This window comes from Taudactylus pleione, unplaced genomic scaffold (assembly GCF_031769625.1).
Source record: "Taudactylus pleione unplaced genomic scaffold, aTauple2 ptg000134l, whole genome shotgun sequence".
Taxonomy (NCBI): domain Eukaryota; kingdom Metazoa; phylum Chordata; class Amphibia; order Anura; family Myobatrachidae; genus Taudactylus; species Taudactylus pleione.
This window is the reverse complement of record NW_028284536.1, coordinates 5,337,501-5,348,329: the sequence shown is the minus strand read 5'-3', so window position 1 is coordinate 5,348,329 and position 10,829 is coordinate 5,337,501. Positions and strand designations below refer to the sequence as shown.

The 10,829-nt window shown below is 34.8% G+C and overlaps 3 non-coding genes across 3 annotated transcripts; all 3 read left to right on the top strand.

The window, feature by feature from the left end:
- The first annotated feature begins 5,549 nt into the window (after positions 1-5,549).
- Positions 5,550-5,623, top strand: TRNAN-GUU (transfer RNA asparagine (anticodon GUU)). The gene has a single exon. It is a non-coding gene; the product is annotated as a tRNA-Asn (tRNA).
- A 2,736-nt stretch (positions 5,624-8,359) lies between these two features.
- On the top strand, positions 8,360-8,433 carry TRNAN-GUU (transfer RNA asparagine (anticodon GUU)). Its single transcript has one exon. It is a non-coding gene; the product is annotated as a tRNA-Asn (tRNA).
- Positions 8,434-9,296: 863 nt separating this feature from the next.
- TRNAN-GUU (transfer RNA asparagine (anticodon GUU)) lies at positions 9,297-9,370 on the top strand. The gene has a single exon. It is a non-coding gene; the product is annotated as a tRNA-Asn (tRNA).
- Positions 9,371-10,829: the final 1,459 nt, after the last annotated feature.

The following is a 10,829-nucleotide window of genomic DNA, read 5'->3' as shown; positions in this document are numbered from 1 at the left end:
GACGAAAATCTTCTATTAGTCAAATTTTGGGGATTTTTAGGTAGAGAAGTCAACATGTCTAACTACCTATTTTATGGTAGGGTTCAAGACTTTCTCTGAAACAATTATCTCTAAAGTGAGTTTAATTTGATTTAAGCCAATTTATTCAACATTTAGAAAATACCTGAAGGTTAATGTTGTTCCTGGTGATATCTAATCAGCAGAATGCAACCTAGCAGCATTTTTAAGTGGAAGCCTGTGTTATGTTAAAACCAGGTGTTATCTTATCAGTACAAAGGTAAGGAATTAAGAAAAACTTTTTGAAGTGAGAAGATTTTTCTTACAAAATCATTGTCTTTTTGCATCACCAAAGTGTAAGCTGGAAAGATGATTTTGATAAATTACTTGTTAGAACACCTGATTTGCTCTTCTGGAGTCAATGTATTTGTTTTTCTCAATAACCATAGAAGTAATAGGGTAAAGTAAAGACATTATGTGGATTTTTTGCTACATCACTTCTGTCAAAATACGAATTAAATGAGTTAAGATGATAATGGATTTTCTACTATAAGCAAAGACCAAAAAAGTCAAAATAGCAATCCCAATTTTAGATTTGATAAATGAAAATAGCACATAGCAGAGGATGGTTTCGATCCATCGACCTCTGGGTTATGGCCCAGCACGCTTCCGCTGCGCCACTCTGCTGCTCATGGAAATGCTTAGAACTCGAGAAGGGTTGATTCATCACAAGAACATGGCAATGTGTTCCTTTTAATTAGCGAAAAATCCTAAAATAACTGTCCAGATTAGAGACTTTATAAACTTTGGCAAGGAAACTTTCCAAATCAATGTTTCTTAGCTGTTGTTAGTTTATGTCTCACATAGGGTCTCTCTGGCGCAATTGGTTAGCGCATTCGGCTGTTAACCGGAAGGTTGGTAGTTCAATCCCACCAAGGGACGAGAATCTTCTATTAGTCAAATTTTGGGGTATTTTAGGTAGAGAAGTCAACATGTCTAACTACCTATTTTATGGTAGGGTTCAAGACTTTCTCTGAAACAATTATCTCTAAAGTGAGTTTAATTTGATTTAAGCCAATTTATTCAATAATTAGAAAATACCTGAAGGTTAATGTTGTTCCTGGTGATATCTAATCAGCAGAATGCAACCTAGCAGCATTTTTAAGTGAAAGCCTGTGTTATGTTATAACCAGGTGTTATCTTATCAGTACAAAGGTAAGGAATTAAGAAAAACTTTTTGAAGTTTGAAGATTTTTCTTACAAAATCATTGTCTTATTGCATCACCAAAGTGTAAGCTGGAAAGATGATTTTGATAAATTACTTGTTTGAACACCTGATTTGCTCTTCTGGAGTCAATGTAGTTTGTTTTTCTCAATAACCATAGAAGTAATAGGGTAAAGTAAAGACATTATGTGGATTTTTTGCTACAGCACTTCTGTCAAAATACGATTTAAATGAGTTAAGATGATAATGGATTTTCTACTATAAGCAAAGACCAAAAAAGTCAAAATAGCAATCCCAATTTTAGATTTGATAAATGAAAATAGCACATAGCAGAGGATGGTTTCGATGCAATGACCTCTGGGTTATGGGCCCAGCACCCTTCCGCTGCGCCAATCTGCTGCTCATGGAAGTGCTTAGAACTCAAGAAGGGTTGATTCATCACAAGAACATGGCAATGTGTTCCTTTTAATTAATGAAAAATCCTAAAATAACTGTCCAGATTAGAGACTTTATAAACTTTGGTAAGGAAACTTTCCAGATCAATGTTTCTTAGCTGTTGTTTGTTTATGTCTCATATAGGGTCTCTGTGGCACAATTGGTTAGCACGTTCGGCTGTTAATTGGAATATTGGTGGTTCAATCCCACCCAGGGACGAAAATCTTCTATTAGTCAAATTTTGGGGACTTTTAGGTAGAGAAGTCAACATGTCAAACTACCTATTTTATGGTAGGGTTCAAGACTTTCTCTGAAACAATTATCTCTAAAGTGAGTTTAATTTGATTTAAGCCAATTTATTCAACATTTAGAAAATACCTGAAGGTTAATGTTGTTCCTGGTGATATCTAATCAGCAGAATGCAACCTAGCAGCATTTTTAAGTGGAAGCCTGTGTTATGTTAAAACCAGGTGCTATCTTATCAGTACAAAGGTAAGGAATTAAGAAAAACTTTTTGAAGTTTGAAGATTTTTCTTACAAAATCATTGTCTTTTTGCATCACCAAAGTGTAAGCTGGAAAGATGATTTTGATAAATTACTTGTTAGAACACCTGATTTGCTCTTCTGGAGTCAATGTAGTTTGTTTTTCTCAATAACCATAGAAGTAATAGGGTAAAGTAAAGACATTATGTGGATTTTTTGCTACAGCACTTCTGTCAAAATACGAATTAAATGAGTTAGGATGATAATGGATTTTCTACTATAAGCAAAGACCAAAAAAGTCAAAATAGCAATCCCAATTTTAGATTTGATAAATGAAAATAGCACATAGCAGAGGATGGTTTCGATCCAACGACCTCTGGGTTATGGGCCCAGCACCCTTCCGCTGCGCCACTCTGCTGCTCATGGAAGTGCTTAGAACTCAAGAAGGGTTGATTCATCACAAGAACATGGCAATGTGTTCCTTTTAATTAATGAAAAATCCTAAAATAACTGTCCAGATTAGAGACTTTATAAACTTTGGTAAGGAAACTTTCCAGATCAATGTTTCTTAGCTGTTGTTTGTTTATGTCTCATATAGGGTCTCTGTGGCACAATTGGTTTGCACGTTCGGCTGTTAATTGGAATATTGGTGGTTCAATCCCACCCAGGGACGAAAATCTTCTATTAGTCAAATTTTGGGGATTTTTAGGTAGAGAAGTCAACATGTCAAACTACCTATTTTATGGTAGTGTTCAAGACTTTCTCTGAAACAATTATCTCTAAAGTGAGTTTAATTTGATTTAAGCCAATTTATTCAACATTTAGAAAATACCTGAAGGTTAATGTTGTTCCTGGTGATATCTAATCAGCAGAATGCAACCTAGCAGCATTTTTAAGTGGAAGCCTGTGTTATGTTAAAACCAGGTGTTATCTTATCAGTACAAAGGTAAGGAAATAAGAAAAACTTTTTGAAGTTTGAAGATTTTTCTTACAAAATCATTGTCTTTTTGCATCACCAAAGTGTAAGCTGGAAAGATGATTTTGATAAATTACTTGTTAGAACACCTGATTTGCTCTTCTGGAGTCAATGTAGTTTGTTTTTCTCAATAACCATAGAAGTAATAGGGTAAAGTAAAGACATTATGTCGATTTTTTGCTACAGCACTTCTGTCAAAATACGAATTAAATGAGTTAGGATGATAATGGATTTTCTACTATAAGCAAAGACCAAAAAAGTCAAAATAGCAATCCCAATTTTAGATTTGATAAATTAAAATAGCACATAGCAGAGGATGGTTTCCATCCAACGACCTCTGGGTTATGGGCCCAGCACCCTTCCGCTGCGCCACTCTGCTGCTCATGGAAGTGCTTAGAACTCAAGAAGGGTTGATTCATCACAAGAACATGGCAATGTGTTCCTTTTAATAATTGAAAAATCCTAAAATAACTGTCCAGATTAGAGACTTTATAAACTTTGGTAAGGAAACTTTCCAGATCAATGTTTCTTAGTTGTTGTTTGTTTATGTCTCATATAGGGTCTCTGTGGCACAATTGGTTTGCACGTTCGGCTGTTAATTGGAATATTGGTGGTTCAATCCCACCCAGGGACGAAAATCTTCTATTAGTCAAATTTTGGGGATTTTTAGGTAGAGAAGTCAACATGTCTAACTACCTATTTTATGGTAGTGTTCAAGACTTTCTCTGAAACAATTATCTCTAAAGTGAGTTTAATTTGATTTAAGCCAATTTATTCAACATTTAGAAAATACCTGAAGGTTAATGTTGTTCCTGGTGATATCTAATCAGCAGAATGCAACCTAGCAGCATTTTTAAGTGGAAGCCTGTGTTATGTTAAAACCAGGTGTTATCTTATCAGTACAAAGGTAAGGAAATAAGAAAAACTTTTTGAAGTTTGAAGATTTTTCTTACAAAATCATTGTCTTTTTGCATCACCAAAGTGTAAGCTGGAAAGATGATTTTGATAAATTACTTGTTAGAACACCTGATTTGCTCTTCTGGAGTCAATGTAGTTTGTTTTTCTCAATAACCATAGAAGTAATAGGGTAAAGTAAAGACATTATGTCGATTTTTTGCTACAGCACTTCTGTCAAAATACGAATTAAATGAGTTAGGATGATAATGGATTTTCTACTATAAGCAAAGACCAAAAAAGTCAAAATAGCAATCCCAATTTTAGATTTGATAAATGAAAATAGCACATAGCAGAGGATGGTTTCCATCCAACGACCTCTGGGTTATGGGCCCAGCACCCTTCCGCTGCGCCACTCTGCTGCTCATGGAAGTGCTTAGAACTCAAGAAGGGTTGATTCATCACAAGAACATGGCAATGTGTTCCTTTTAATAATTGAAAAATCCTAAAATAACTGTCCAGATTAGAGACTTTATAAACTTTGGTAAGGAAACTTTCCAGATCAATGTTTCTTAGTTGTTGTTTGTTTATGTCTCATATAGGGTCTCTGTGGCACAATTGGTTTGCACGTTCGGCTGTTAATTGGAATATTGGTGGTTCAATCCCACCCAGGGACGAAAATCTTCTATTAGTCAAATTTTGGGGATTTTTAGGTAGAGAAGTCAACATGTCTAACTACCTATTTTATGGTAGTGTTCAAGACTTTCTCTGAAACAATTATCTCTAAAGTGAGTTTAATTTGATTTAAGCCAATTTATTCAACATTTAGAAAATACCTGAAGGTTAATGTTGTTCCTGGTGATATCTAATCAGCAGAATGCAACCTAGCAGCATTTTTAAGTGGAAGCCTGTGTTATGTTAAAACCAGGAGTTATCGTATCAGTACAAAGGTAAGGAATTAAGAAAAACTTTTTGAAGTGAGAAGATTTTTCTTACAAAATCATTGTCTTTTTGCATCACCAAAGTGTAAGCTGGAAAGATGATTTTGATAAATTACTTGTTAGAACACCTGATTTGCTCTTCTGGAGTCAATGTATTTGTTTTTCTCAATAACCATAGAAGTAATAGGGTAAAGTAAAGACATTATGTGGATTTTTTGCTACATCACTTCTGTCAAAATACGAATTAAATGAGTTAAGATGATAATGGATTTTCTACTATAAGCAAAGACCAAAAAAGTCAAAATAGCAATCCCAATTTTAGATTTGATAAATGAAAATAGCACATAGCAGAGGATGGTTTCGATCCATCGACCTCTGGGTTATGGGCCCAGCACGCTTCCGCTGCGCCACTCTGCTGCTCATGGAAATGCTTAGAACTCAAGAAGGGTTAATTCATCACAAGAACATGGCAATGTGTTCCTTTTAATTAACGAAAAATCCTAAAATAACTGTCCAGATTAGAGACTTTATAAACTTTGGCAAGGAAACTTTCCAGATCAATCTTTTTTAGCAGTTGTTTGTTTATGTCTCATATAGGGTCTCTGTGGCGCAATTGGTTAGCGTGTTTGGCTGTTAACCGGAAGGTTGGTGGTTCAATCCCACCCAGGGACGAGAATCTTCTATTAGTCAAATTTTGGGGAATTTTAGGTAGAGAAGTCAACATGTCTAACTACCTATTTTATGTTAGGGTTCAAGACTTTCTCTGAAACAATTATCTCTAAAGTGAGTTTAATTTGATTTAAGCCAATTTATTCAACATTTAGAAAATACCTGAAGGTAAATGTTGTTCCTGGTTATATCTAATCAGCAGAATGCAACCTAGCAGCATTTTTAAGTGGAAGCCTGCGTTATGTTATAACCAGGTGTTATCTTATCAGTACAAAGGTAAGGAATTAAGAAAAACTTTTTGAAGTGTGATGATTTTTCTTACAAAATCATTGTCTTATTGCATCACCAAAGTGTAAGCTGGAAAGATGATTTTGATAAATTACTTGATAGAACATCTGATTTGCTCTTCTGGAGTCAATGTAGTTTGTTTTTCTCAATAACCATAGAAGTAATAGGGTAAAGTAAAGACATTATGTGGATTTTTTGCTACAGCACTTCTGTCAAAATACGATTTAAATGAGTTAAGATGATAATGGATTTTCTACTATAAGCAAAGACCAAAAAAGTCAAAATAGCAATCCCAATTTTAGATTTGATAAATGAAAATAGCACATAGCAGAGGATGGTTTAGATCCAACGACCTCTGGGTTATGGGCCCAGCACGCTTCCGCTGCGCCACTCTTCTGCTCATGGAAGTGCTTAGAACTCAAGAAGGGTTGATTCATCACAAGAACATGGCAATGTGTTCCTTTTAATTAATGAAAAATCCTAAAATAACTGTCCAGATTAGAGACTTTATAAACTTTGGTAAGGAAACTTTCCAGATCAATGTTTCTTAGCTGTTGTTTGTTTATGTCTCATATAGGGTCTCTGTGGCACAATTGGTTTGCACGTTCGGCTGTTAATTGGAATATTGGTGGTTCAATCCCACCCAGGGACGAAAATCTTCTATTAGTCAAATTTTGGGGATTTTTAGGTAGAGAAGTCAACATGTCAAACTACCTATTTTATGGTAGGGTTCAAGACTTTCTCTGAAACAATTATCTTTAAAGTGAGTTTAATTTGATTTAAGCCAATTTATTCAACATTTAGAAAATACCTGAAGGTTAATGTTGTTCCTGGTGATATCTAATCAGCAGAATGCAACCTAGCAGCATTTTTAAGTGGAAGCCTGTGTTATGTTAAAACCAGGTGTTATCTTATCAGTACAAAGGTAAGGAAATAAGAAAAACTTTTTGAAGTTTGAAGATTTTTCTTACAAAATCATTGTCTTTTTGCATCACCAAAGTGTAAGCTGGAAAGATGATTTTGATAAATTACTTGTTAGAACACATGATTTCCTCTTCTGGAGGCAATGTAGTTTGTTTTTCTCAATAACCATAGAAGTAATAGGGTAAAGTAAAGACATTATGTGGATTTTTTGCTACAGCACTTCTGTCAAAATACGAATTAAATGAGTTAGGATGATAATGGATTTTCTACTATAAGCAAAGACCAAAAAAGTCAAAATAGCAATCCCAATTTTAGATTTGATAAATGAAAATAGCACATAGCAGAGGATGGTTTCGATCCAACGACCTCTGGGTTATGGGCCCAGCAGCCTTCCGCTGCACCACTCTGCTGCTCATGGAAGTGCTTAGAACTCAAGAAGGGTTGATTCATCACAAGAACATGGCAATGTGTTCCTTTTAATAATTGAAAAATCCTAAAATAACTGTCCAGATTAGAGACTTTATAAACTTTGGTAAGGAAACTTTCCAGATCAATGTTTCTTAGCTGTTGTTTGTTTATGTCTCATATAGGGTCTCTGTGGCACAATTGGTTTGCACGTTCGGTTGTTAATTGGAATATTGGTGGTTCAATCCCACCCACGGACGAAAATCTTCTATTAGTCAAATTTTGGGGATTTTTAGGTAGAGAAGTCAACATGTCTAACTACCTATTTTATGGTAGGGTTCAAGACTTTCTCTGAAACAATTATCTCTAAAGTGAGTTTAATTTGATTTAAGCCAATTTATTCAACATTTAGAAAATACCTGAAGGTTAATGTTGTTCCTGGTGATATCTAATCAGCAGAATGCAACCTAGCAGCATTTTTAAGTGGAAGCCTGTGTTATGTTAAAACCAGGTGTTATCTTATCAGTACAAAGGTAAGGAATTAAGAAAAACTTTTTGAAGTGAGAAGATTTTTCTTACAAAATCATTGTCTTTTTGCATCACCAAAGTGTAAGCTGGAAAGATGATTTTGATAAATTACTTGTTAGAACACCTGATTTGCTCTTCTGGAGTCAATGTATTTGTTTTTCTCAATAACCATAGAAGTAATAGGGTAAAGTAAAGACATTATGTGGATTTTTTGCTACATCACTTCTGTCAAAATACGAATTAAATGAGTTAAGATGATAATGGATTTTCTACTATAAGCAAAGACCAAAAAAGTCAAAATAGCAATCCCAATTTTAGATTTGATAAATGAAAATAGCACATAGCAGAGGATGGTTTCGATCCATCGACCTCTGGGTTATGGGCCCAGCACGCTTCCGCTGCGCCACTCTGCTGCTCATGGAAATGCTTAGAACTCAAGAAGGGTTAATTCATCACAAGAACATGGCAATGTGTTCCTTTTAATTAACGAAAAATCCTAAAATAACTGTCCAGATTAGAGACTTTATAAACTTTGGCAAGGAAACTTTCCAGATCAATGTTTCTTAGCTGTTGTTAGTTTATGTCTAGCATAGGGTCTCTGTGGCGCAATTGGTTAGCGCGTTCGGCTGTTAACCGGAAGGTTGGTGGTTCAATCCCACCCAGGGACGAGTATCTTCTATTAGTCAAATTTTGGGGAATTTTAGGTAGAGAAGTCAACATGTCTAACTACCTATTTTATGGTAGGGTTCAAGACTTTCTCTGAAACAATTATCTCTAAAGTGAGTTTAATTTGATTTAAGCCAATTTATTCAACATTTAGAAAATACCTGAAGGTAAATGTTGTTCCTGGTTATATCTAATCAGCAGAATGCAACCTAGCAGCATTTTTAAGTGGAAGCCTGCGTTATGTTATAACCAGGTGTTATCTTATCAGTACAAAGGTAAGGAATTAAGAAAAACTTTTTGAAGTGTGATGATTTTTCTTACAAAATCATTGTCTTATTGCATCACCAAAGTGTAAGCTGGAAAGATGATTTTGATAAATTACTTGATAGAACATCTGATTTGCTCTTCTGGAGTCAATGTATTTTGTTTTTCTCAATAACCATAGAAGTAATAGGGTAAAGTAAAGACATTATGTGGATTTTTTGCTACATCACTTCTGTCAAAATACGAATTAAATGAGTTAAGATGATAATGGATTTTCTACTATAAGCAAAGACCAAAAAAGTCAAAATAGCAATCCCAATTTTAGATTTGATAAATGAAAATAGCACATAGCAGAGGATGGTTTCGATCCATCGACCTCTGGGTTATGGGCCCAGCACGCTTCCGCTGCGCCACTCTGCTGCTCATGGAAATGCTTAGAACTCAAGAAGGGTTAATTCATCACAAGAACATGGCAATGTGTTCCTTTTAATTAACGAAAAATCCTAAAATAACTGTCCAGATTAGAGACTTTATAAACTTTGGCAAGGAAACTTTCCAGATCAATCTTTTTTAGCAGTTGTTTGTTTATGTCTCATATAGGGTCTCTGTGGCGCAATTGGTTAGCGTGTTTGGCTGTTAACCGGAAGGTTGGTGGTTCAATCCCACCCAGGGACGAGAATCTTCTATTAGTCAAATTTTGGGGAATTTTAGGTAGAGAAGTCAACATGTCAAACTACCTATTTTATGTTAGGGTTCAAGACTTTCTCTGAAACAATTATCTCTAAAGTGAGTTTAATTTGATTTAAGCCAATTTATTCAACATTTAGAAAATACCTGAAGGTAAATGTTGTTCCTGGTTATATCTAATCAGCAGAATGCAACCTAGCAGCATTTTTAAGTGGAAGCCTGCGTTATGTTATAACCAGGTGTTATCTTATCAGTACAAAGGTAAGGAATTAAGAAAAACTTTTTGAAGTGTGATGATTTTTCTTACAAAATCATTGTCTTATTGAATCACCAAAGTGTAAGCTGGAAAGATGATTTTGATAAATTACTTGATAGAACATCTGATTTGCTCTTCTGGAGTCAATGTAGTTTGTTTTTCTCAATAACCATAGAAGTAATAGGGTAAAGTAAAGACATTATGTGGATTTTTTGCTACAGCACTTCTGTCAAAATACGATTTAAATGAGTTAAGATGATAATGGATTTTCTACTATAAGCAAAGACCAAAAAAGTCAAAATAGCAATCCCAATTTTAGATTTGATAAATGAAAATAGCACATAGCAGAGGATGGTTTAGATCCAACGACCTCTGGGTTATGGACCCAGCACACTTCCGCTGCGCCACTCTTCTGCTCATGGAAGTGCTTAGAACTCAAGAAGGGTTGATTCATCACAAGAACATGGCAATGTGTTCCTTTTAATTAATGAAAAATCCTAAAATAACTGTCCAGATTAGAGACTTTATAAACTTTGGTAAGGAAACTTTCCAGATCAATGTTTCTTAGCTGTTGTTTGTTTATGTCTCATATAGGGTCTCTGTGGCACAATTGGTTTGCACGTTCGGCTGTTAATTGGAATGTTGGTGGTTCAATCCCACCCAGGGACGAAAATCTTCTATTAGTCAAATTTTGGGGATTTTTAGGTAGAGAAGTCAACATGTCAAACTACCTATTTTATGGTAGGGTTCAAGACTTTCTCTGAAACAATTATCTTTAAAGTGAGTTTAATTTGATTTAAGCCAATTTATTCAACATTTAGAAAATACCTGAAGGTTAATGTTGTTCCTGGTGATATCTAATCAGCAGAATGCAACCTAGCAGCATTTTTAAGTGGAAGCCTGTGTTATGTTAAAACCAGGTGTTATCTTATCAGTACAAAGGTAAGGAAATAAGAAAAACTTTTTGAAGTTTGAAGATTTTTCTTACAAAATCATTGTCTTTTTGCATCACCAAAGTGTAAGCTGGAAAGATGATTTTGATAAATTACTTGTTAGAACACATGATTTCCTCTTCTGGAGTCAATGTAGTTTGTTTTTCTCAATAACCATAGAAGTAATAGGGTAAAGTAAAGACATTATGTGGATTTTTTGCTACAGCACTTCTGTCAAAATACGAATTAAATGAGTTAG